Genomic DNA, 23,412 nt, shown 5'->3' on the forward strand with positions numbered 1-23,412 from the left:
GGAAGCAGGGCTGGAGGCCACAGCCGGCCTGATTCTCAACCATGTGCAATATAGGAAGACCAGCTTTAGCACAAGTCAGGGCCTCCAACCTGAGCCCAAACAGCTGTCCATAAGGAGCTGGGGCATGTGCCCCAAGCTGAGCCACCCCTCTTTAGACATCAGCAGCGGGCCAGGGTCGGCCAAAGCTCCTCACGATATGCTAACATACTCTATGACACCCTATTTTGCTGCTAGAAATGACTAGAGAGGAGAAAAGGAGCCAGAATGAATCATTATATTAATAGCTCTCCAATTCAAAATAAAACATTTTCTGAAAGTTTACTCTTTGAAGAAAATTAGCAAATCATTATTGAAAATTGAGAGTAAAGGTGATTGTCGTGTTAGACCCTGAAATGCACACAGCTACGGGAGACGCATCACAGTTCGTCGTTGAAGGACAATGGACACTCCTACGAATTCTAGTAGAAAATTGAGTTCTACATTAGCAAAAAAAAAAAAAAAAAAAAAAAAAATTAAACCCATATTGAAACATTTAAAGATATGAGGAAAGAAATTGCATTTGAACTACTGTTTCAACAGATAGAGTATTCTCTGCCATTGACATTGTGCTCTCAAAAGAATCAGTGTTGTACCTGAAAGTGTTTCTAAGAGACAGAAAAATCACATGCTCACATGGCCACTCTCAACGTGGATGCTCCATCGTTGCTTCCCAAACCCCTCTATACATTCATGCCTAAAATTCCTCTAAGAACACAAACGTTTGAAAGCTTGGAGCCTGGGTGAGAAGCCAACAATGCAGCTGATGGCCGTGCCACCTCTTCCTGTAGACATGTCACACGTGTGTAGCTGTCACCGCGGCATTAGTCATATATTTTTCAGAGGAATGACACACACCAGAAGTACTAGATCACTTACATGTTAATTGCAATTACACAGCAAAACATAATGGGCTGCCAAAATATTCACAGGATAATTGCCCTGCGATGACAAGATAATTCTTCCTATTCTTCCAAAACAGAAGGTAGTTGCCCCATCTAATTACTTTACAATCTTCCAGGCAAGAAATTTTCACTCGGTCCCAGCCAAGCTGGTACCTCTCCGCGCATGGCCTCTCTCTGAGCAGCCTTCATCAGCTCAGGGGATGTGTGCAGGTATGCCAGGATCCCATCCGGGCTGCCTGACCTCAGCACCACTGACTTGCAGAGCCAGATGCCTCTATGTGTGTGTGTGTGTGTGGAGGGGATCAGCAGGGGTGGGCACCAGCCTGTGAATTTTTTGTAGAATGTTTAGCAGCACCCCTGGTCTCTACCCACTAGATGATAATACCACCCACCACACTCAGTTGTGACAACCAAAAATGCTTCCCCGACACTGCCAAATGTGCCCTCGGGGCCTACCATTGGGAACCACGGGATTCTGTGTATTTGCCCAGTTGGTGAGGAAGTAGGTCCTATGCATAGCGGTTGATCCAGGGGCACAGCTCAGAAGCAGGGAGGCTGGGTACTGGACACCCTCTCCTCCTCAGTCCTCCTCTTCCCACCCCTCCAGGAACTCAGCCAGGCTGCCCTCTCCTCACCTAATGTCTCAACTCTAAACAGCCACGCAGGCCTTCCTCCCTCCAAAGAGCCCCCAGCTGTGAAACAACACTGCTGCCTGCCCTGCTTTCCACAATGCCCCTCCCACCACCAGACCAGGCGCAGAGGACTTCTCAAGGCTGTTTCACCAGCGCTGCCCATCTCAGGTCAGAACAAGGGGAGAAAGCACTTTGATTGAAAAATAAGGCATACCACAATGATATCCTTAATTCTTACAGGGGTGTTTGATGAGAATTCAGGTAGTGTGCACCAATGAATAAAGAAATAGTGTGGGGTCAGAAAGCCATTTTCAGTATTCCCTGAATAAGGCTGGCCCTCCTGAGCCCTTCCCAGACCCTGGGGGCCGGGCAATGCTTCAGAGTCCAGGACAGTCCAGTCCTGAATAAAAGGAGCAGACAGTGGATCCTGAATTGACTTGATTTAACTTGTCTCTGATTATTTCAAATAATAAATTAGGAAACTTCCAGAAGATTCTCAGTACAGCATTATAATGTGCTTAAGATACAATCACCAAGTGGTGATATAATTGCCTTAGAATAGGGGTTGGCAAACATTGTGTGTAAAGGGCCAAAGACTTAATATTTTAGGCATTGTGGATCACACAATAACTATTTTATTCTGCCATTTTAGCATGCCATAGACAATATGTAAATTAATGAGTGTGGTCGTGTTCCAATAAAACTTTATTGACAAAAGCAGGCTAGGGGCCGGATTTAATTAGGGCCATAATTTGCCTATCCCTGTCTAGGAGGATTTCCACTTGCTTTTGCATCCAACGATTACTGAGCTTGAATTAGGAGCCAGGCATTGGGAAGCACACTGGGGATATCGGATGAGTAGCACACTGACCCACCTCCTAAGAAGCTTGCAGCCTAGTGGGGGTGATGTGTAAATAGCAGATCCAGAAGAACAGATAACAGCAGAAACCCAGAGGCATAATCAACCCCCTGCCACCCCCAGGTGAGGGGTCCCTTGGCCTCATGCTCACCAACTCCCAACTTATTTATCTGCTCCTATTTACGGCAAAACTCCCCAAAACAGTGGTCTATGTTGCTATCTCTGTCTCCTCAGCTCCCCCCACCCCCAGTCTATTGAGCCTATTCCATGTGGGTTTCTGGTCCCAAACATTCCTCTGGAATGTTGTCAGGAATGACAGTCACTCTAAATAAAGCCTTCACCAGAGGCTCCAGGTGCGCTGAAGTTGCCCATCCACTGACAGAGGCTTCATTTCTGCAGAGGCTACCACCTACGCCTCATCAACACACTTGAGGTATCCCATCCTGTGTCCCTGGCAGCTGGGGCTTCCCACCATGGCCATGCCCCAGAGGGCATCCTCTTTCTTCTGAGTCTCCTGTGCTCATAGTAAAAAAAAAAAAAAAAAAAAAAAAAAAGAGAGAGAGAGAGAGAGAGACTACAGTTCTGAAATGCCCCATCTCCAATAAATTTTACCCTATGCTCCTATCTCTGCCCCTGCCAGATGCCTGCCAAAGTGAAGGGCAGGGATTTAGCCAGCCACTGTCCACTCCCTGCCCACTTTGTGGCTCAACTCAGAGGCATCCTTCAAGTTCCACCATATCATATTCATGTACTATCTTCTTTGCTGTAATTTATGGACACAATTGGAGCACTTCCGAGCTCCAATTAAGATGGTGAATGTATCTCATTTTATAATATTTAGCAAGACTTCACCACTGGCTGACCTTCCAAATGCGAAGATTGGGCTATATTTTAATTCTCACTTCGTGGTGATAGCTTTGTGTCTGAGTTATGAGTGAGAGAATATAAGATGCTATTGTTTTCCCCTTTTCTAACCACAAAGGGCAATTGCATTGGAAGTGGAAATTTCATAGAAAGGAAAATGAAGACACCCACTCCTGGAGCATTACGGGAAATAGTTCACTGACTCCGCAGTTCAGATGCTGTCTTTGATCATTACGACATACCCGTACCTCTGATTTTTAAAATTCCACCCATCACGACATCATCCAAGGGTGCACATGAAGAAAATCAGCACATTAATTTTCGTAGCAAAAACATTAGGGAGGGACTGCAATTCACAGCTTATACTGGTTCAAGATCAACAGCAATGACATAAAACCACCTAGTGACAGGCTTCCTGGAGAAGTCCCAAATTTGCAAATAGAGAAAAATGCTGTAAACTGAAATTAGAGGAAATTGAAGGCCTTTGACCTATCCTACTCTGAAGCCTGAGTCGGCTGCACAGGTCCTGCAGGCCTTCCCTTTGTGAAAAGAGGCAGAGAGATGGGGATCTGTGCCTTGGCCACTGGGGCAAAGAGCAGAGCACAAAGCTGAGACCATGACCAACCTCTGTCACAGTCACCACGCTGTTGAAATGACTGGCTTTACTAGCAGCATTGCCAAATCTGAAGTCATGGCTGGGGTTTATGTAGCTATGCCTGGGGCACGCACGCATCAGAGGCCTAGTCTCTGATATGGCAGAGGCTGAAAGCACCATCTGTCCACCATCCCTCTCTCACCAGCCTGCTCCATCTCCAAAAGAGGAGTAACCTTTGGTAGTGTCAGTGCTTTCACAGAGGTCAATGCACCCTATGAGCAGGATGGGACTCAGAACCATGGCTCTCATACTCTATAAATTCTCATAAAGATGTATTAGTTTCCTGTTGCTGCTGTGACAAGTGATTGCAGATGCAGTGGTTAACAATACACACATTTACTCTCCTATTGCTGCAACAGCCCAAAGTCAGAAATGAATCTTGCAAGACTAAAATCAAGGTATAAACAGGGCTGTGTTCCTTCTAGACTCTACGGGGAGTGTTTTCTTGCCTTTTCCAGATTCTAGAGTCCACCCAAGTTCCTTGGCTGGCAGCTCCTCCCTCCAATTTCAAAGTGTGTCACTCCATCTCTGTTTTTGACACTTGCCACATCTTCTTTTCTGACTCTAACCTCCTACTTTCTTCCTATAAGGACCTTTGTGATTACTATGAGCCCACCCAGATGATCCAAGACCACCCTCCCCTCTCAAAATCCTTAACTTACTCACACCTACAAAGTCCTTTTTGCCGTGTAATATAGCATATTTACAGGTTCTGAGGATTAAAACATGGATATCTTGTTGGGGGAGGAATGGTAATTATTCTTTCTACCGCAAACACATGAAAAGGCAAAATCCAGAATGAAATACTGCCTGTCAAAGGCAGAGGACAGGGCACTTAGAAATGGATGCTAATTCAAAGGTCTGCTGGCTGGAAGACGTGAAGGGAGAGGTAAGAAAAAGGAGGAGAAAGGTAGAGATTGCCAAATTCGGAGACAGAGAGCACTTGAAACCACAGCACTGACTTGGAGTCAGCAGCCCTGGGACGCAAGCTGGCCTGGCGCCACCCTTTTCTGTGACTCTATGCATGACCCATGCCTTTCTGAGCTTTCTTCTGCTCTCTTCCTCACCCTTAACTGCCTCCCACCCTGGCTCTGCACCGGTGAATGTGGCCTTCCTTCCTGGTCGAGCTGCTCCTGTCGACCCCTCTCTGGGACTCTGTGTCCCTCCTCTCACCTGTGCCTCACAAGTCATCTTCTCACTCTTCTCCTCTGTCCTTCTTCTCCAAGGAATCACTCCTTTATCCCACAAACATGCTGGAATCTCCCTTCTCAGAAAGAAATCTCCCTTGGCCTCATGTTCACCTCTGCCCAGCTTATTTCTCTGCTCCTATTTATAGTAAAACTCCCCAAAATAGTGATCTATCTTGCTGTCCACCTCCTCAGCTCCGCTCACCCCCGGTCTATTGATCCTACTCCGTGTGGGTTTCTGGTCCCAGACATTCCTCTGGAATGCTGTCAGGAATGACAGTGACTGCTTTGTCTTGCCTGGGGGCAGTCCTCTCACCTTCCTTGACTTCTCAGTGCCTTGGACATGGCTGATCACCCCTCCCTTTTCAGCATTTCCTTTCTTGCCTCCCTTGACATCAGGTCCCCCAGTCTTCTCCCTGTCTCCCTGTCTGCATCTTCTTGGCCTCGTTTGCCAATCCCCACTCCTTCCTTTGCCAGCTTGTCAACGTCGGGCACCACTGGCTCCGTCCTCAGACCTCTCCTCTTCCTACTCCTGTTCTCTTGGTGAGTTTACACAGTCTCACCACCCTCAATGCCTCCTGCATGCTAAAAGTGACCTCATCTCCCTTATGAGCTGCATTAGTCTGTTCTCATGCTGCTAATAAAGACATGCCCGGGACTGGGTAATTTATAAAGAAAAGGAGGCTTAATGGACTCACAGTTCCACATGACTGGGGAGGCATCACAATCATGGTGGAAGGCAAAGGAGGAGCAAAGGCACATCTTACATGGTGGCAGGTGAGAGAGAGTGTGCCCTTTATAAAACCATCAGATCTCATGATTTATTCACTGTCACAAGAACAACACAGGTAAAACCCACCCCCTCATTCAACGACCTCCCATCAGATCCTTCCCACGACACATGGGGATTATGGGAACTACAGCTCGAGATGAGATTTGGGTGGGGACACAGCCAGATCATATCAGCACCTCAAGCGCCCTTCCCATCTCGAGACTCCTGTATCCAGCTCCTACCCAGTATCTCTATGTGGATACCAGACATACATCTCAGACACAGCAGGCCCAAAGATGAGCCTTGGTTCATTACCTCCAGCCCTGCTATTCCCAAGGTCACCCCTACTTCAGCAAATCCGTTCTGACTGCTCAAGCCAAAATTCTAGGGGCCAACATTGCCTCCTCACCCTCTGCTCCTGTACCCGCAGCTCAGTCGTGAAGCCCATTGGTTCTATATTCAAAGCCTATTCAGAGATTACTCTGCACTTTGTGCAGCCTCCACCAAAAATCCCTAAGCCTAAGCCACCATGGTTCTTCACCTCGAATACTCGAGACAAGTGGTCCTCCTTATCTGCAGTTTTACTTTCCACAGTTGCAGTTACCCACAGTCAAGTGTGGTCTGAAAATATTAAATGGAAAAACTTCAGAGATAAACAGTCCATTAAGTTTTAAATTATGCATCATTCTGGGTAGCCTGATGAAATCTCTCGCCATCTCGCTCTATCCTGCCTGGGATGTGAACCCCCTCTTTGTCCAGCATCCCCACACTGTCTGCACTATGCGTCCATAAATCACTTAGTAGCTATCTCAGTGATCAGGTGGACTGTTGTGGTATCACAGTGCTTGTGTCCAAACCACCCTGATTTTACTTTTATTATAGTATGTTGCTACAGGGGTTTTATTTTATTATTAGTTATTGTTAATCTCTTACTGTGCCTAATTTTTAAGTTAAGCTTCATCATAGGTATCTATAGGACAAGACATAATCTATATAGGGTTTAGTACTATCCGTGGCATCAGACATCCACCGGAGGTCCTGCAAGGCCTCCCCTGGGTTAAGAGGGGCTACTGTAGACTCTTACTGTAGGGGCTACTGCTCACCACCTTCCCTTCTTGCCCCATCTATGTTCTATTTTCAACACAAAGCCAAAGAGTAATACTTTCCTTTTAAAAAACAAAATCAGATCTTGTCTTTCCCCGACCCAAAATCTTCCCACGACTTCCTATCTCATGCAGAAAAAACAGACAACGGTACACCCACCAGTTCCCTGTGATGCTCATGTGGCTCCAGTTCAGCCTCTCCGGCCTCATTCCCAGAGGCTCCCATCCAGCCTCACTATTCCTGGAACAGCAGCCTCTGTGCCGTGCACTTGCCAAGTCTACTGCAGAGACTCTAGTTTCTTCAGACCTTCCCAAGGTTCACGCCCTGACTTTATGGTGTCTCTGCTCAAATGCCTCTTTCTTGAGAGGCCTTCCCTGGCCGCCACATCCAACATGGCTCCTTGTTTCCCCAGCCCTTTTCCCTGTCCTTTTGCAGAATGTGAAACACACCATCGCATGCAATCAGTGTGCATGTTTACCTGTGGATTTCCCATGTTCCTACTGGAATGTGAGCACCGTAAGGACTGATATTTCATGGGTCTCTCTCTGTTGCATTTCCAGGACCTAGAATAACACCCAGTGCATAGGAGGTGCTCTATTTGTAGAATGTAGAGTGTTTGTAGAATGCGAGTGTGCTCTCACAGCACGACTGTTCACGCCATCACGGTGCTCTCTTGCTCTATTCTAATTGTCTGTCACTCCAATCGCCTCCCACACAGGGCTATAAGATCTTCAGGGGTGGGGGTGTTATCTCCTTTGCCCCAATGCCTAGGTATTTGTATGTCTTGGATGCTTGGAAAGATGAATGGAGAAATGAATTGATGAGATTAGATGAGTCAGAATTATGCCTAAGGTTGGCCTTGGGCCCACTGTTCGACAGGTAAATTGGTTTGCTTTTAATTCATCAGACATTTCAGTGGGCCGTATAAATGCCATCCCAGCTGGTTACACAGGCAGGAACAATTGAAATGATATTTAAAAAAAAAAAAAAAAATCTGGCCAGGTGCGATGACTCACACCTGCAATCCCAGCACTTTGGGAGGCTGAGGTGGGTGGATCACAAGGTCAAGAGATCGAGACCATCCTGGCCAACATGGTGAAACCCCGTCTCTACTAAAAATACAAAAATTAGCTGGGCGTGGTGGTGCATGCCTTAATCCCAGCTATTCAGGAGGCTGATGCAGGAGAATCGCTTGAACCCAGGAGGCAAAAGTTGCAGTGAGCCGAGATCGCGCCACTGCACTCCAGCCTGGTGACAGAGCGAGACTCCAGATAAAAAAAAAAAAAAAAAAAAAAAAAAATCTATGAGCTGACACTTTCCACTTTCCCCTAGGTTATAATTAGCGATGGGGTAGCTTCCACTTTTCAAAGCCTTTCATTGCAATCTAGCCCCATCTGCCCTACCTGTGCCTTAAACAAGCGGAGGGAATGTCCCCTGGATACTCTCCAAATGCCACCCTCACCTTCCCAGCAGAAATGGCAAGTCTAGAAAATTGCCTCCTAAAGCTAATTCTGACATAATGAAAAGTAAATACAAATGTATCCATTTTCCTCTGGCTTCTCTTCTTGATTTCTATCAGACCTCGAGAGATTCTCTAAAGACCCTGGCCAGCATTCACTGGTGTGGATCATTTAACTACCGTTGTGTTTAACTATCATTGTCCCAAAACATAACTTGATAATTTGGGGCTGCCCAATAAAATTTTAACAATCTTACCTTTCTTTGCTCTAAAAAAAAAAAACAGCAAAGAAAATAAAATAAAATAACTAAACCAGATTTGTTATTTGAAGAAAGGGAAGGGAAAAAATGAAAAAATCACTTAAAATATAGATATTTGAAAGTATGGTTGGGGAAACTAGCATCCAAACCATTTGTATTAGAATTATAGTATTTTCCACTTAAAGAAGTGAGACAAGTTAATTGCATAGTTACCATAAAATAAACTACATGGTAATTACACAGAAACTCCTTTAGAAACTGTAGTAATTACACCGAACTAAAGCCTTCTAAAATAGACCAAGAGTTACCAAGTTCACACACAATGGAAAGATGTTTAACCTGTTCGCCGACTACTTGATGTGAACAGAGCACGGCCAGTGACTTTTGATGCCCGCTTCTGGAGATAATGACTTTTAAATACAGATGTCTTTCTAGAAATGGTCCCTAACACAATATTTCCTTTCAACAAATGGGAGAAAAAGCTCAGTTACCCACTGCCAGGCAGCAGGAAAGTTGACAGTAATTTGCCGTCTGAGGGAGGTGACAGTCCTAAAAGGGAAATATTAACAGTCTCGATTTTAGAAAGGAGCTTTTGGTTGCTAGCTCACATTTACATACTGTATGTCGAATCTGAAAGGAAGCTATGTTCGAATAGAAATGGCTCTGCTGAGAAGTGAATGGTACAGTATATTTTGTATAGAACAAGCAATTTTCTTGGGTATTAAAAGGCCTGTTATGCAGTCCGTGCCCAAAAGGCTCAAAACAATCACCTTTTGTCATTCTGTTTTACACAAGCCAAATTATTCAGCTGGCAAAGTAAAAGGGGAGGGGGATAAAATATACGGGTGAGGGAGATTGTCATCCCCTAAGAAACTCGGTAGAACGCAAAGGTCTGGGAAATAGGCTGTAGGAATCCTGGGCTCTTAGCATGCGGTGTTGTTTGGAGGCGACTTGCTAACTGTTAGGAGTGATTTTATCCAAAAGGTGGAAGTCTGTCTCCTGGTGTCCTTAAGTCATGGGGATTAAGGTTCCGGAAGAAGCAATTCCAGGGTTTCTAATGGTCCCCGGAGTTTCTCGGCACAGAGCTCAGCCTCCTGCTGCCCTCCCCAAGGCGAGACGGGGCTCAACAGGCCTGTCTACAAACGGCCTTGCCGCTGCTGCTCTGCTCCTTGCAGGGCCTCCACACTGGCCGCAGCCCAGGATCCAGATGACATCAGGACTAGATTCCGAATCAGCTGCCAAGGCTGTTGTGAATTTAATTTCACAGACATCGTTCTGCTAAGTTGATGCCAGGACAGATGATGGGCATGAGAGCAAGAAATGAGATTAGCGATGAGCAAAACCAGACGAAGGGGAAAAGAGAAATTTCTAATTGCACATAACTTAAACCTCATTTGCGTTCCACTCTGACGCAGCCAGGCCAACTCCAAACCCACAGAGACGTGTTTAGTGCAAACATACTTCTGTTAAACCCTGACCTGAGTCCCCGCTGTCTGTTACACACAAACACAAAGTGTCGTTGTGTCTAGAGGGCTGTGGGCATCTCTGCTAAGAGGTGCAATCATTAAAGGCAGAGAACCGTCTCCCACTTCATTTTCCTAGCTCCATAAACATTTGTTGACTGAATAAATGAGCGCCTGGGTCTGAGCAGAGATCTACTAGAAGACACCACAGAATGTCACCACCTGGAGCCAAAAGACTGCATGATCTCAACTCGGCCCGGTGGCTCACGCCTGTAATCGTAGCACTTTGGGAGGTTGGACGCACAGGGGATAACAGGTCCCACTGAGACACAGTGACCATCTAGTCCAGGCCTCTGTCAATGGGTGGCCTCCTGCTGTCTGGGCAAAGACCTGGCCTGTGTGGACGTGAGAGACCAAGGTTTATGCACAGGCTCATGGTGGAGAGACTAAAACAAGCACAGCCCAGACAAAGTCAGAGGTGATGCTGGGAGGAACTCCAAGATCGTCTGCTGAGGTGGGCAGATCACTTGAGGTCAGGAGTTCAAGACCAACCTGGTCAATATGGTGAAACCCTGTCTCTACTAAAAGTAGAAAAATAAGCTGGGCATGGTGGTGTGTGTAGTCCCAGCTACTCAGGAGGCTGAGCCAGGAGGATTGCTTGAGCCTGGGAGGCGGAAGTTGCTGTGAGCCGAGATTGCACCACTGCACTCCAGCCTGGGTGGCAGAGTGAGACCGTCTCAAAAAAAAAACAAAGGAAGACTGTGTGATCTATTAAGGGAAAGACAGCTGCAAAGTTGTCTTGCTCCTAAATGTATGACAATCAAAAAAACCAGAGTTGTTACAATTAGTGAGAATCCTGGGATAAGGAGCATTTTAGAGTTGTTGTAATCTTGCAGAGTCATGCAGTGACTGGCAGCGATAAGAATTCAGCATTCCAGATGTTTTTTCAACACTTCTCTCCACCACGCTGCTTAGGGCTTCATTCACAATTGCTCCATTTCAACATGCCATGTGTCTGAAGTCTGTGCAGTCATCATCCCTTAGAAAGACTCGTGGTTCTGCATGTGTCTAGGATAGACTGACACTAACTTGACTTGCCTATTACTGTTCTAGAGTGGTTGCTAGTTAAAACGATTGCCATGAAACTTGTCAAGATAGACTGCCAGGGAAACATGTTACATCAACCATGTTCTTGAGTAAGAATGTAAATGAATACATTCCCTATTCCAGGGACATATCAGGTAGACCTTAGCCCTAACACAGCAGGGGTTTTGCACCAGGAAAGCCACAGAGCAGACAGACGGTCTTGGAGTTCCTCCCAGCATCACCTCGGACTTTGTCTGGGCTGTGCTTGCTTTAGTCTCTCCGCCACGAGCCTGTGCGTAAACCTCGGTCTCTCACATCCACAGAGGTCAGGTCTTTGCCCAGACAGCAGGGGGCAACCCATTGACAGAGGCCTGGACCAGATGGTCACCGTGTCTCAGCGGGACCTGTTATCCCCTGTGCATCCAGCCAGATCCCATAAGAAGGCAGCCTTCTCACCCAGACCTAGATTGGACCAAGTGTGTGGACTGTACTTGATACATTGAAATGTTCAATGTATTTTAAACAACTAATCTCAATATGTTATTGAATTCCCAAGAACCTCTTTGGTGAAATTGATTTTGTAAGCCTCACACAGCCCTGGGGGTGCCCCGCCACCCCATTTAGAAGGAACAGGGTGGCTGGTGGGTGATGCAGGGGTCTTGGCCACACCTGTGTCTTTGTCTTGTCATTGGAAAAATGGAGATGATGGCAGAGCCTCCCTCTCAGGCTCAGTGCAAGGACTAATGAGAGAAAGTATGCATCCGGTGAAGAAATAAGTGCCCAACCAATGTTACCTCTTATCACTATGAACTGCAGCTGAGGAATCTAAGTTCCGGGGACGGGGCCAAAAACGCAGCAGGAGGATCACGGGGCTAAGAAGAAGATTCCTACCTGCCAAATCTCAGGGCCGTGGGGAAGTGCTAGCAGTTCACAAAGCAACTCAGGGCCCTGCTCAGAAGTGAGTTTTTCCCTTTTCCCCCTGGAGGAATAAGCAGATTTTAGGTGATATACAAAGACAATCACATTTTGGAAAGCAAACCCCGGGACATTGTGCAAATATGCACACACATTCATACACACATACAACACACACACAAAACACACACACATACATACACACATAACACACACATACATACACACACAACACACACATACATACACACATACAACACACACACAACACACACACAAGCACAACACACACACATACATACAACACACACACATACATACACATATACAACACACAATACACCCACCCACACACATACAACACACACACATACATACACATATACAACACACAATACACCCACACACACATACATACACACATACAACACACACAACACACACACACATATACAGAGGTACGTTTTACATGTTTATATTTTCTAATGTAAAGGCAACATCAACAGCAGAAAATTTGAAAAATATTGAAATGTATGACAATAATTAGAAGCTACTCATAATCGCATAATCTCAACATCAGGAAAATTCACAGTCGACATTCTGGGAGTTTTCCCCTAAACACATGGATATTTTGGGACAATAGCCCTATCCATACATCTTTGTATAATATCCTTCTTTTGTGGATGTGCCACTTCAAGAATTTACTCGGTTTTACAAGACAAAATTTTAAAGACAGAGAAAATCTTCCCATGCTACCATATGTATTTTTTCCTCTTTAGGGGTTTTATAGTCTGACACCCAAAAGTCACCATTCAGAACCCTAAGTGCATGGGGTCAGTCCCTCTCAGCCACGTCGAGATTTTAATACCAGAGAGATGGACAGGCGATACCTCCTCCCCAGGACCAAGGACTGAGTGATCTTGATGGTGAAGAGGTGACTGAATTCTTCAAATGGGCACTGCATACAATCAGGTCCACAGGGATGCAGGATGGGCAGGCATCCCATCTGTGCCCAGTCTGGGGGCAGTGGAGCCAAGCTGGCTACCTGAAAGCATCAACCTTGATGGCAGGAGGCTCGGTGTCCCCACAGAGACACAGTCCCTGGTTCGGGCTCTCCAGGAGGCAGGCTCCATCTTTCCCGTGTCTGCCCAGAAATCTCTGCTCCTATGTCACCCGACATTCTGTTGCTTGGTAACTAGAGCACCTAATTATTCTACTAGGAGGTCAAAGAAATGCCAGCAACCCCATTACATAGACCCAAGAAAGTCAGACATAAGGCATTCATTTGCATAAGAGAACTTTATTTTTCAGCTAGAGATAGGAAAGAAAGAGACTCCAAAGTTCAATGTATTTTTGCTAATATCAAAGCAAGATGACCTGGAAAATAAAGTGAAGTACAAAAAAAAAAAAAAAAAAGGGACGAAAAGCAAGTTAGAAGAGGTTTTTGGTGTTTGATTTTTGGTTTTTGTTTTTAATTCCTGAAATTGTTCATAGACAAGGAGTAGTGAATGGTCAAGGAGGGAAAGTACTTTTTCATCATTGAGAAGAGAAAATGCTTTTTAAAAATCTGTTAGATAATGAGTTGTTTTCTAGTAAAGATTTCTTAAAGATCATGGGGTTTTTTTGGTTTGAATTTTGTTTTTTTGTCATTTTTGTTTTTGAGTGGAGTTTTCTTTTTAACTAATTCTAGTTTATCAGGTTTAAAAATAATAGAGTTGTTTTTTACTTTTTTTGTTGACAATATCTGTGTGTTTTTATTTGACTCTCTGTGGCTATAATTGCCAGAGTTTCATTTCCTAAAGAATTCTTCCTTTTACTCTTGGTTGTTTGCTAAAAGTATCCCAGCTGCCTGTAGACAATGGGCATGGCTGCCGCCTAGCCAGCCCCCTGCCAGTGGAGTGTTCTGCTATTCATAGCTAGGTCCTCTTCAGACACGTGAAGACTGGAGGTCCTGATTTCTATGTCTTCTCTAAGTAATGCCATGAGTGACTGCAGGGGCTTTGGAGAAACATTTCGCGTTCCCAGCCATACCCATCTCTAGATAGATATGACTCGCTCCACACCATTCCAGAGTCGAGAAATGCTCTCTCATTTCCTGATTGTCTCCCAATCAAATTTCACACCAACGTTGGCAGCACACCATGGGCCTCTGCCTGCCTTGAGTGGTGTTGGATACCCTAGAACCGCCCATCCCGTTTAAAATACCCCAAAAATGCTGCTAACTGCCCCCTGGAACCAGAAAAGCTCGGAAGCAAAGAACGAGGCGGGCTGGGAGAGAGGGGAGAAAGATTGTTCCTTGAGAATTCCGTTCACCGATGAAAATTGGCGAAAAAATTAAACAGCTCCCATGTTGCTGGGCTCCAGCGTTCCTTACGTCACCCGGCGCTCTTGCTTGGTGCGTGCTGGCTGACTTGCTCTCCGCACCTGCTCGGGACCAGCGCTCCTCCCGGGTCTGCGCATCCGCGGGGAGCGGGAGGCCCGGAGCTGCAAGGGTCGGTCCGCTCGCGCCCTCTGCTGGCATTGAGGAGTCACGACCTGGTCGAACCGGCCACTTGGACCTGAGTTGCTCAGTGTTGCCAGCAGGGCCATTTCACCCAAAACCTCCTGTTCATTTTGAAGGCTTATCATAGCCCAGACATATCCCCTATGGCTGAAAGAATGCAGGAAATAATTAATTGTAAAGCACATGTGAAAAATAACATACACAGGATGGTGGGGCTGCACCATCAATGTGAATGCACTTAATGCCACTAAACCGTACGCTTGAAAATGGTTAAAAAGGTAAATTGTAGGGCTGGGCGTGGTGACTCACGCCTGTAATCCCAACACTTTGGGAGGCTGAGGCGGGCGGATCACTTAAGGTCAGGAGTTCGAGACCAGCCTGGTCAACAGGGTGACACCCCATCTCTACTAAAAATACAAAAATTAGCTGGGCATGGTCGCGGGTGCCTGTAACCCTAACTACTAGGGAGGCTGAGGCAAGAGAATCACTTGAACCCAGGAGGCAGAGGTTGCAGTGAGCTGAGATCATACCACCACACTCAAGCCTGGGCGACAGAGCGAGACTTTGTCTCAAAAAAAGAAAAAAAGTAAATTGTATGTTGTGTACATTTTACCACAATTATATACATACACATATGATGCCAATGAGGGCATGTGAAAAGAAGAGCAATTGCGCTGACACATCTAATGTGCTGCTCCCAATCCTCTTGAAGCCTTCTTCTTTCCCCTGGCCACGGAGAAGTCACAGTCGGTGCCCAGGGCTAGTTCCTGGGTAGGGAGGGTGATGGGGTACAGAAAAGGTAGCCCAGGGCCTCAGGGGGGGCCTGGGCAGAGTGTGGTGGTCACGCAGCAAAAACTGCCCCCTCCCTCCCCACGTTATTCTCCACCTCCCTCCTCACTCTCCCCAGAGTGTACGAGAGAGACTCATGGCAGCCCCAAAAATGGAGCCATGAAGGGCTTTAAAGAACCATATATTTGCCAAGTATGGTGGCGCATGCCTGTAATCCCAGCACTTTGGGAGGCCATGGTGGGAGGATCACTTGAGGCCAGGAGTTTGAAACCAGCCTGGGCAACATAGTGAGGCTCTGTCTCTACAAAAAAATTAAAATTAAAAAAAAAATTAGCCAGGCTTGTGGTGCACCTGTAATTCCAGCTGCTTGGGAGGTCAACACAGGGGAATTGCTTGAGCCTGGGAGTTTAAGGATGCAGTGAGCCATGATCAATGGCATCACTGCACTCCAGCTGGAAAGACAAAGCCAGATTCTGTCTCAAAACAAAAATGTATGTTTAATCCTTCAATCCCTTCCTTTTCAAAGTTCAGTGTGGCGAGGAAGATTGGAAAGTGGAGAGGCGCCCTTAGCAAGCTGAGAGAAGGGGCACAGGGGCAGCCATCACCCCACATGCAGAGTCACCCAAAGACATTCACTCCAACAGGAAAACTCCAAAACTTGAGTCCAAAATCCAAACCAGAAAATAAAATGGACCATGCTGTATAAACAACAAAAGACAAGCTTCTCTCTCTCCCGTCTATCTGTGTCAAGCTCTCTGGAGGAAATGGACACTCGCTGGGAGGAAAAGAAGGATGGAGGGAGAGGTAGGAAGAGACGGTATGATGAGGGACAGGGTAGAAGAGGACTGGGCAGCCTGCCCGCCTGGAACCCACTGTCTAGCTTCCCACCGCAGACTCAAGGGATGCTCGTGGCTAAGAGCCTCAAGGGATGTCGGGGCTAAGAGCCCGCTGTGCCTGGGTTTGGGCAGAAGGTGGACCTGTACATTCCAGACCCAGCAGGCAGGCCCATCAGGGAGTGTGGTGTGTGCACTGTGCAAGCCATTGGGGGTTTTAACACGTGCTATATATCAAGGGATATATAGCACATGTTATATATGTGCTCAAGGGATGTCGGGGCTAAGAGCCCACTCTGCCCGGGTTTGGGCAGAAGGTGGACCTGTACATTCCAGACCCAGCAGGCAGGCCCGTCAAGGAGTGTGGTGTGTGCACTGTGCAAGCCATTGGGGGTTTTAACATGTGCTATATATCAAAGGGAAAAATGTAAACCACCAAACCATCTCTCAATTTATTCCTTTATAGCAGTCCACATTTTAAACTCTAAATGTAAACATGTAGCCTCCAAATATGGTACTATTCTTTTTTAAAAAGAAAAGAGAAATTTGGCAAGAGCCTAGTAAATTGACATCTTGCACAGGAACTCATATTTGTTGTCTGTCAACACCACGGTCTGGAGCATTCATTGAAGTTAAACTAAAGACCTTAACGGGAATCTCTGGGCCACGTGGAAAGGCGCGCTTAGCAAGTGCTTCCAGAACGCTCAGCAGAGTGCTGCAGGCTTGCAAACTGGGTCTCCAGCACCCTACAGAGACAGCAAGGCGCCCCCGAGTGATGGCACATGTCCACAGTGGTGACACAGCCAGCCATGTTTGCTAAGACAGACCCCACCTCAAACATGTGTGGTCTCCACATTCCACTTAATCCTGCCTCCCTCTTAAGCTACAGACCTTTCACAAACTATGTGGAGTAGCATAGCATCTCCTATAACAGCAAGTTTAAGGTCATATTTGCTGCATTTGATTTGGAAGGGTTTATGCCTTATAGATGAGCCTCACATTTAATTGATGAAACCCATGTTTCCGAAGCACATTGAAGAACTATATTTTTATGGAGATGTTTGATTCAGGAAACATCTGTTGAGAACGTGTCAGGCCCAGGCACGGGATCAGTCATCTGTGCAAAGCTGCTAGAGCTGTTAGTCCAAATCAGCCCTGAGAAAGAAAGATTTGTCTTCTTACTTTGTGATCCAGCTCCTTTTCAGTCCTCATTCCAGACTTTGAGGGTAGTTAACATCGATTGTCAGCTTCCTCCAGGTAACAAGGAAGCTGATTCCTGGGGGGTGCCTCACAGAGCTTAACAAAATTTCACCAGCTAAATCCAATCTACAGAGAGAGGTACACAGAGAGCATCAATGTAAAGCTCTTATTACACTTTAATTTTTTAAATTAAGTTTTTAAAATTATTTTTAAATATATTTATTTTAAAAATTATTTTAAATAATTTATTTATAAATATTTATTTTAAAAATCACTAAAACTTTTTAACAATTCCTCAGATGTATTTTGATATTCTATTTCAGTCTTTCATTCATTCAACAAACCTTTTTTGAACACCGACATTGCAGATACTTTTCAGGGAAAGAACAAGATAGAGCCCCTGACCTCACTGGGGACAGGCAAGGAAATGTGTAGTGCAGTCATAAAATTTTGGAGAAAACTTAAAGGGGAAAACATTCTGGGTGAAGGAACACACTAGTTTGATTTTTTAAACAGCATTTGCAGGGAGTCCTCCTTTTAAGTTGACATTTGTACAAAGACTTGAAGGATTGCCTCTTTTTGTTCAGGAACACTTCATAGATACACATAATTTGTCAGCACATATTCAGTGAGAGATATGGGAACACAATGATTAGGGGTGTAGAGGCCTGCCCCACAGAGCTCGCAGTGCCACGGGGACGAGGAACGGACAGCAGGCAATTACAGCCGCCCAGCATGAGTGTATGAGGGCTGCATTCCAGGTGCCGGCTGAACCCACAGGTAGGCGTCTAACCCAGAACAGGTGGGTTCTAGATGCTGGGAATGCTGCAGTGATGAAAACAGACAAAAATCCCTTGTTTTCAAGGAGGTCACTTTCTACTGAATAGGAAATATCTGTAACTCTATCTCTATCAATATGCACATATCTTTAATCTTTATCAACCTGTGTATCTGTCACCTATATCTATGTGTATCTATCCTTATCTATTTCTACACTATTTATATCTCTATCTATCTAGCTATATATCTATATCCCTTTATCGATCTATACTTATTTTTCTATTTCTTTCCATATACTTATGTTTGTTTGTTTGTTTTGAGATGGAGTCTCACTCTGTGGCCCAGGCTGGAGCACAGTGGTGCGATCTCGGCTCACTACAACCTCCGCCTCCCAAGTTCAAATGATTCTCTTCCCTCAGCCTCCTGAGTAGCTGGTATTACAGACGCCCACCACCATGCCCAGCTAATTGTTGTATTTTTAGTAGAAACGGCATTGCGTCATGTTGGCCAGGCTGGTCTTGAACTCCTGACCTCGGGTGATTCGCCCACCTCAGCCTCCTAAAGTGCTAGGATTACAGATGTGAACCACCACGCTCGACCTATATTTTTATCTATTTGTGCATATCTATATATCTACACTTCTATGTCTATATCTATCTATGACAGCCAGTCTTCAAGAATTATAATTTATCAAGGGGAATGGGAACATATCTATACCAGAACTTGTCCATACAGGCACGTGCCTATCGTTCAAAGCAGAATTATGGACCCTCAAAAGAAAAGTAAAAATGCAATAAGCTTCCAAAGGAAAGAAACACGTATTCAATGAGGACCTCAGGAAACACCTAACAACACGTAGCCAGTAGAGATGGAATGAAGAACACAGGAAACATAAGGCTGTACTTGGAAAAGGCGAGACTCCCAGGTGGCCTCACGCATCAGCTGTTGAGCTGGGACTTCCTCACTTTCCTTGTACTAGAATCAGTTCCTTGTACTGGAACACAGAAAATCTGGAGCCAGATGCCAGTATGGACCACAGTGATGCTGAGAAGCCCTGGGCCCCTCTGTCCCACGCTAGGCCCCAAACACAAAGCTAATGACAAATATTTATAAAAGACAACATGACTGTGGCAGCTACTCCCAGACCCAGATACACTTTTGCTTAATGCTCTGAATAAAAACTAAAAAACCAGGGTATCCGCAATAGAACTAAAGTTTCCTGCAAAAGAATAAAAAATTCTATTATCCTCATGTAAAAAAATAAAAGAAAAAAATGTTACTATTTTGTGATTTAATGTCAACTTAAAATATCATTTAATTGAAAATTATGGAATTTGTTATTTTATCCAGACTCAGACACCTCATCAAATCAGTATTTGACTTGTCAATATTGGTTTAATTGTAAATATAATGGGTAAAAATTCCTAAGATTATATAAAATATATATTCCCAAATTATATAAAACCCCTTCTCTTCTTAAAATAGCGCTGGGAGATTTTCTGCATCTCAGTCAGAGTTTAGCTGAGTGGGCCTCTAAGAAATGTTTGTTGAAAATGCAATGATTCAATTAGAAATTTCATCGCAATCTTTGAGACAAGTGTAAAGAGGCTGAGAAATTTTGAAGAAAGCAGGAAAATATAGAAACCATCTGGAAATCTTAAATAGACGACAGTAATTATTCAGCTGTTTAGAAACAAGTCCTAACAAGAAAACTTGAAGCTGGTCTCTCATTTTCTGCTAAAATAATTGCTTGTTTTGAAATCTTACAGTTTGGAGTTTTATAATATCACTAACAGCCAACGTCCCCGCTCCCTATGACAGATCCCATATGGCAAGTCACGGGTTCACATTTAGAGAACTTCAGGATCCTCGTCCTAAACATTCGACTCACCCCCAAACACTGCTGCTGAGCCCCTCTTTGTAATGGCTTGACTGCTGTTCATTCTCTTACTCTTCATTGCTTCACTCAACTTCCAGAGGCTGAAGTTTCTTCCCCCGCCTGTAGGCCAAGTCTCATCCCGAGTCCCAGAACCATCCTGGTTCCAGTACAAGGGAAGTGAGAAAGTCCCAACTCAACAGCCGATGAGCCTGGACTCCAGGTCAGTTTCTCGAGCACCCTCCCCAGTGTCTGAACCAAGGCGAGCCCTCCTGAGTGTTGCTGACTCAACATAAATGCACAAGTAAAGGTCCTCCCTTATTGGGTTCCTAGAACTAAGTCCAGCCTCAACCCAGTTTCCTCAGAATTGCAGCTCCTTGGACACTCCAGGTGGGTCTGTGAATTGCAACACCATGGATCTTTCCCTGAGGGCAGTTTCCCCACAACCTGTACCCAAACTTTCCTTGCATTCATGCTTTGCTCATGCTGCAAAATATATCTTCTGCTAAACTTCCCTACATCAACAGCACCCGTTCCCCAGGCCTGTTGGGTCGAATGGCATCTCTGGCCTCAACTCTGTTCTTCCCTAGCCCCTTCCCTGGGAGTTGATGTCTTGGCTTGGCGTCCTGGCCCCGACATAAAAACTCTTCTCATTTGCATGCTAACCATAATATTGATAGCGGTAGGAGGCAAATTCCTAGGCAGAAAGGGTGGGTCCCCCTTGAAACCCAACCTTCAAGCCAAAAACAGCGTAAAGCCTGAAAACTGGGCTGCCAGTTCTGGGTGAAGTCCATGACCCAGAGTGAGAACTTCCTAGATGCCTTTTAGCCAGTCAAATGGTGCTTTTTCCAGGCCTGACCATGGACCAATCAGCATGCACTCCTGCATTCTGAACCCATAAAAAACCTCGGACTGGGAACTACCCGCCGCCTTCAGGTAGGGTCTACCCACTGCGGGTCCCCTCTCCACTGAGAGCTGTTCTGTCGCTCAATGAAACTCTTCTCTGCCTTGCTCACTCTCTGGTGGTCTGTGTAACCTCATTCTTCTTGGACGCAGGAACCCAGGACCCGATGAATCGTGGGTGCAAAAGGGGCGGTAACACCGTAGCCCTCCCACCCTCCACCGGTACTAGGTGGCTGCCCCATGTGATGGGAAGCAGCGGTGGCCAGGCCAGCCCAGGGGCTGCGGGCTGCCCCAGGGTGGCAGGACCCAACGGGCTGGGACACGCCCCCGTTTGCGAAGCGTGCAGATGGTGGGAATGAATGAACTGTAACACGAACATTGTTATTTTATCCGGAATCAGACACCTCGAAGAAGCTGCGACCCTTCTGGGGCCCAGACCTCAGGACTCCCTGAGCCAGAGCCGTGACCCACTGTATCACCCCCTTGGAGCTCCACAGTGGCTGTCGTCTCTGAGTTTTTAGGCACCACCATGCTCCCTTTATCTAGATGCTGGCGCCCAAGGCGGACGCCGCTTGTGGTATGCCTGGTCCAGCCACAGCCTCACACGCAGCCAGCGCTGTGCCAGCACCTGGAGCTGTCGGCCCCGCCACAGCAGCGCGTGCCTGACCCACCCTTGGCAGGTGTGAGATCTGGGCCGCAGGCACGAGACGAATGCAGCCTTCCTGGCGAGTGGGAGGAGCAAGTGCAGCGGTGAGCCCGGAGCCCAGCAAAGCCTGGGCAGGAGCACCACCAGCTGTGGACATTTCCAGCTGAAGAAGGGGAACCCAAAGAATCCTGTGTCAGCATCATGACCTGGCGTGACCCGTGCCGCCTCTTTCCTCAGGATTCTCTGGAGGTCACCTCTTCTCCCCTGAGTGGAGTTCCTGCTTGCCGTGAACCGCCAGTGCACCCCGGACTAAGCTCACTCCTCAGCTCCCCTCTTCCTTCCTCTGGCCCACGCTGACCTCTTTCTGGTCTTTATTGCCCAGAAAGAAACCAATAGGCAGGGCGCGGTGGCTCACGCTTGTAATCCCAGCACATTGGAAGGCCGAGGCAGGCGGATCACCTGAGGTCAGGAGTTTGACACCAGCCTGGCCAACGTGGTGAAACCCCGTCTCTACTAAAAATACAAAAATTAGCCGGGCATGGTGGCGGGCACCTGTAGTCCCAGCTACTCAGGAGGCTGAGGCAGGAGAATCGTAGGAACCTGGGAGGCGGAGGTTGTAGTGAGCCAAGATCATGCCACTGCACTCCAGCCTGGGCAACAGAGCGAGACTCCAACTCAAAGAAAAAAAAAAAAAGGAAACCAATAATTTGTGGAAGGGTCAAAGAAGGTTGGAGGACTACAAGGTCCTCTAGAGAGATCCTTTAAAAGTATTTTTTTTTTTTTTGAGAGGGAGTCTCACTCTGCTCTGTCACCCAGGCTGTAGTGCAGTGGTGCAATCTCGGCTCACTGCAACCTCCACCTCTCCAGTTCAAGCAATTCTCCTGCCTCAGCCTCCGAGTAGCTGGGTTTATAGGAACCCGCCACCAAACCCGGCTAATTTTTGTATTTTAGTAGAGATGGGGTTTCACTATGTTGATCAAGCTGGTCCCGAAGTCCTATCCTCAAATGATCCGCCCACCTCAGCCTCCCAAAGAAAAATATCCTTTTAACAATAGAAACTACGGGTCCATCCCTGTATTATTCTGCTTCGGCTGCTGTAACAAACAACCACGGAGCAGGGGAGCTTACGCAGCAGACACTGACTGTCTCAGCATTCTGGAGGCTGGAGGTCCAAGATCAAGGGGTCAGCAGGTCGTTTCTCCTGAGCCCCCCTCCTTGGCTTTGCAATGGCCACCTTCTCCCTGCATCTTTACAGGGTCATCCCTCTGTGTCCTGATCTCTTCTTATAAGGATTCCAGTCAGACTGGGTTAAGGCCCACCCTAATGGTCTCACGTTTTACTCAATTGCCTCTTAAAAGACTATACCTCCAAATGTAGTCACATCTGAGGTACTGGAGGTCAGGACTTCAACATATGAATTGGGGACCAGGGAACGGGGAGGACAATTCAGCCCCTAACAATCCCCAAGCAAAATGTAATACAAAACAAATAGGCTGGGCGCGGTGGCTCACGCCTGTAATCCCAGCACTTCGGGTGGCCGAGGAAGGTGGATCACAAGGTCAGGAGATGGAGACCATCCTGGCTAATAGGATGAAACCCCTTCTCTACTAAAACTACAAAAAAATCAACCGGGCGTGGTGTCACGCACCTGTAGTCCCAGCTACTCAGGAGGCTGAGGCAGCCCA

The sequence above is a fragment of the Pan troglodytes genome, chromosome 22 (assembly GCF_028858775.2).
Source record: "Pan troglodytes isolate AG18354 chromosome 22, NHGRI_mPanTro3-v2.0_pri, whole genome shotgun sequence".
Classification (NCBI taxonomy): domain Eukaryota; kingdom Metazoa; phylum Chordata; class Mammalia; order Primates; family Hominidae; genus Pan; species Pan troglodytes.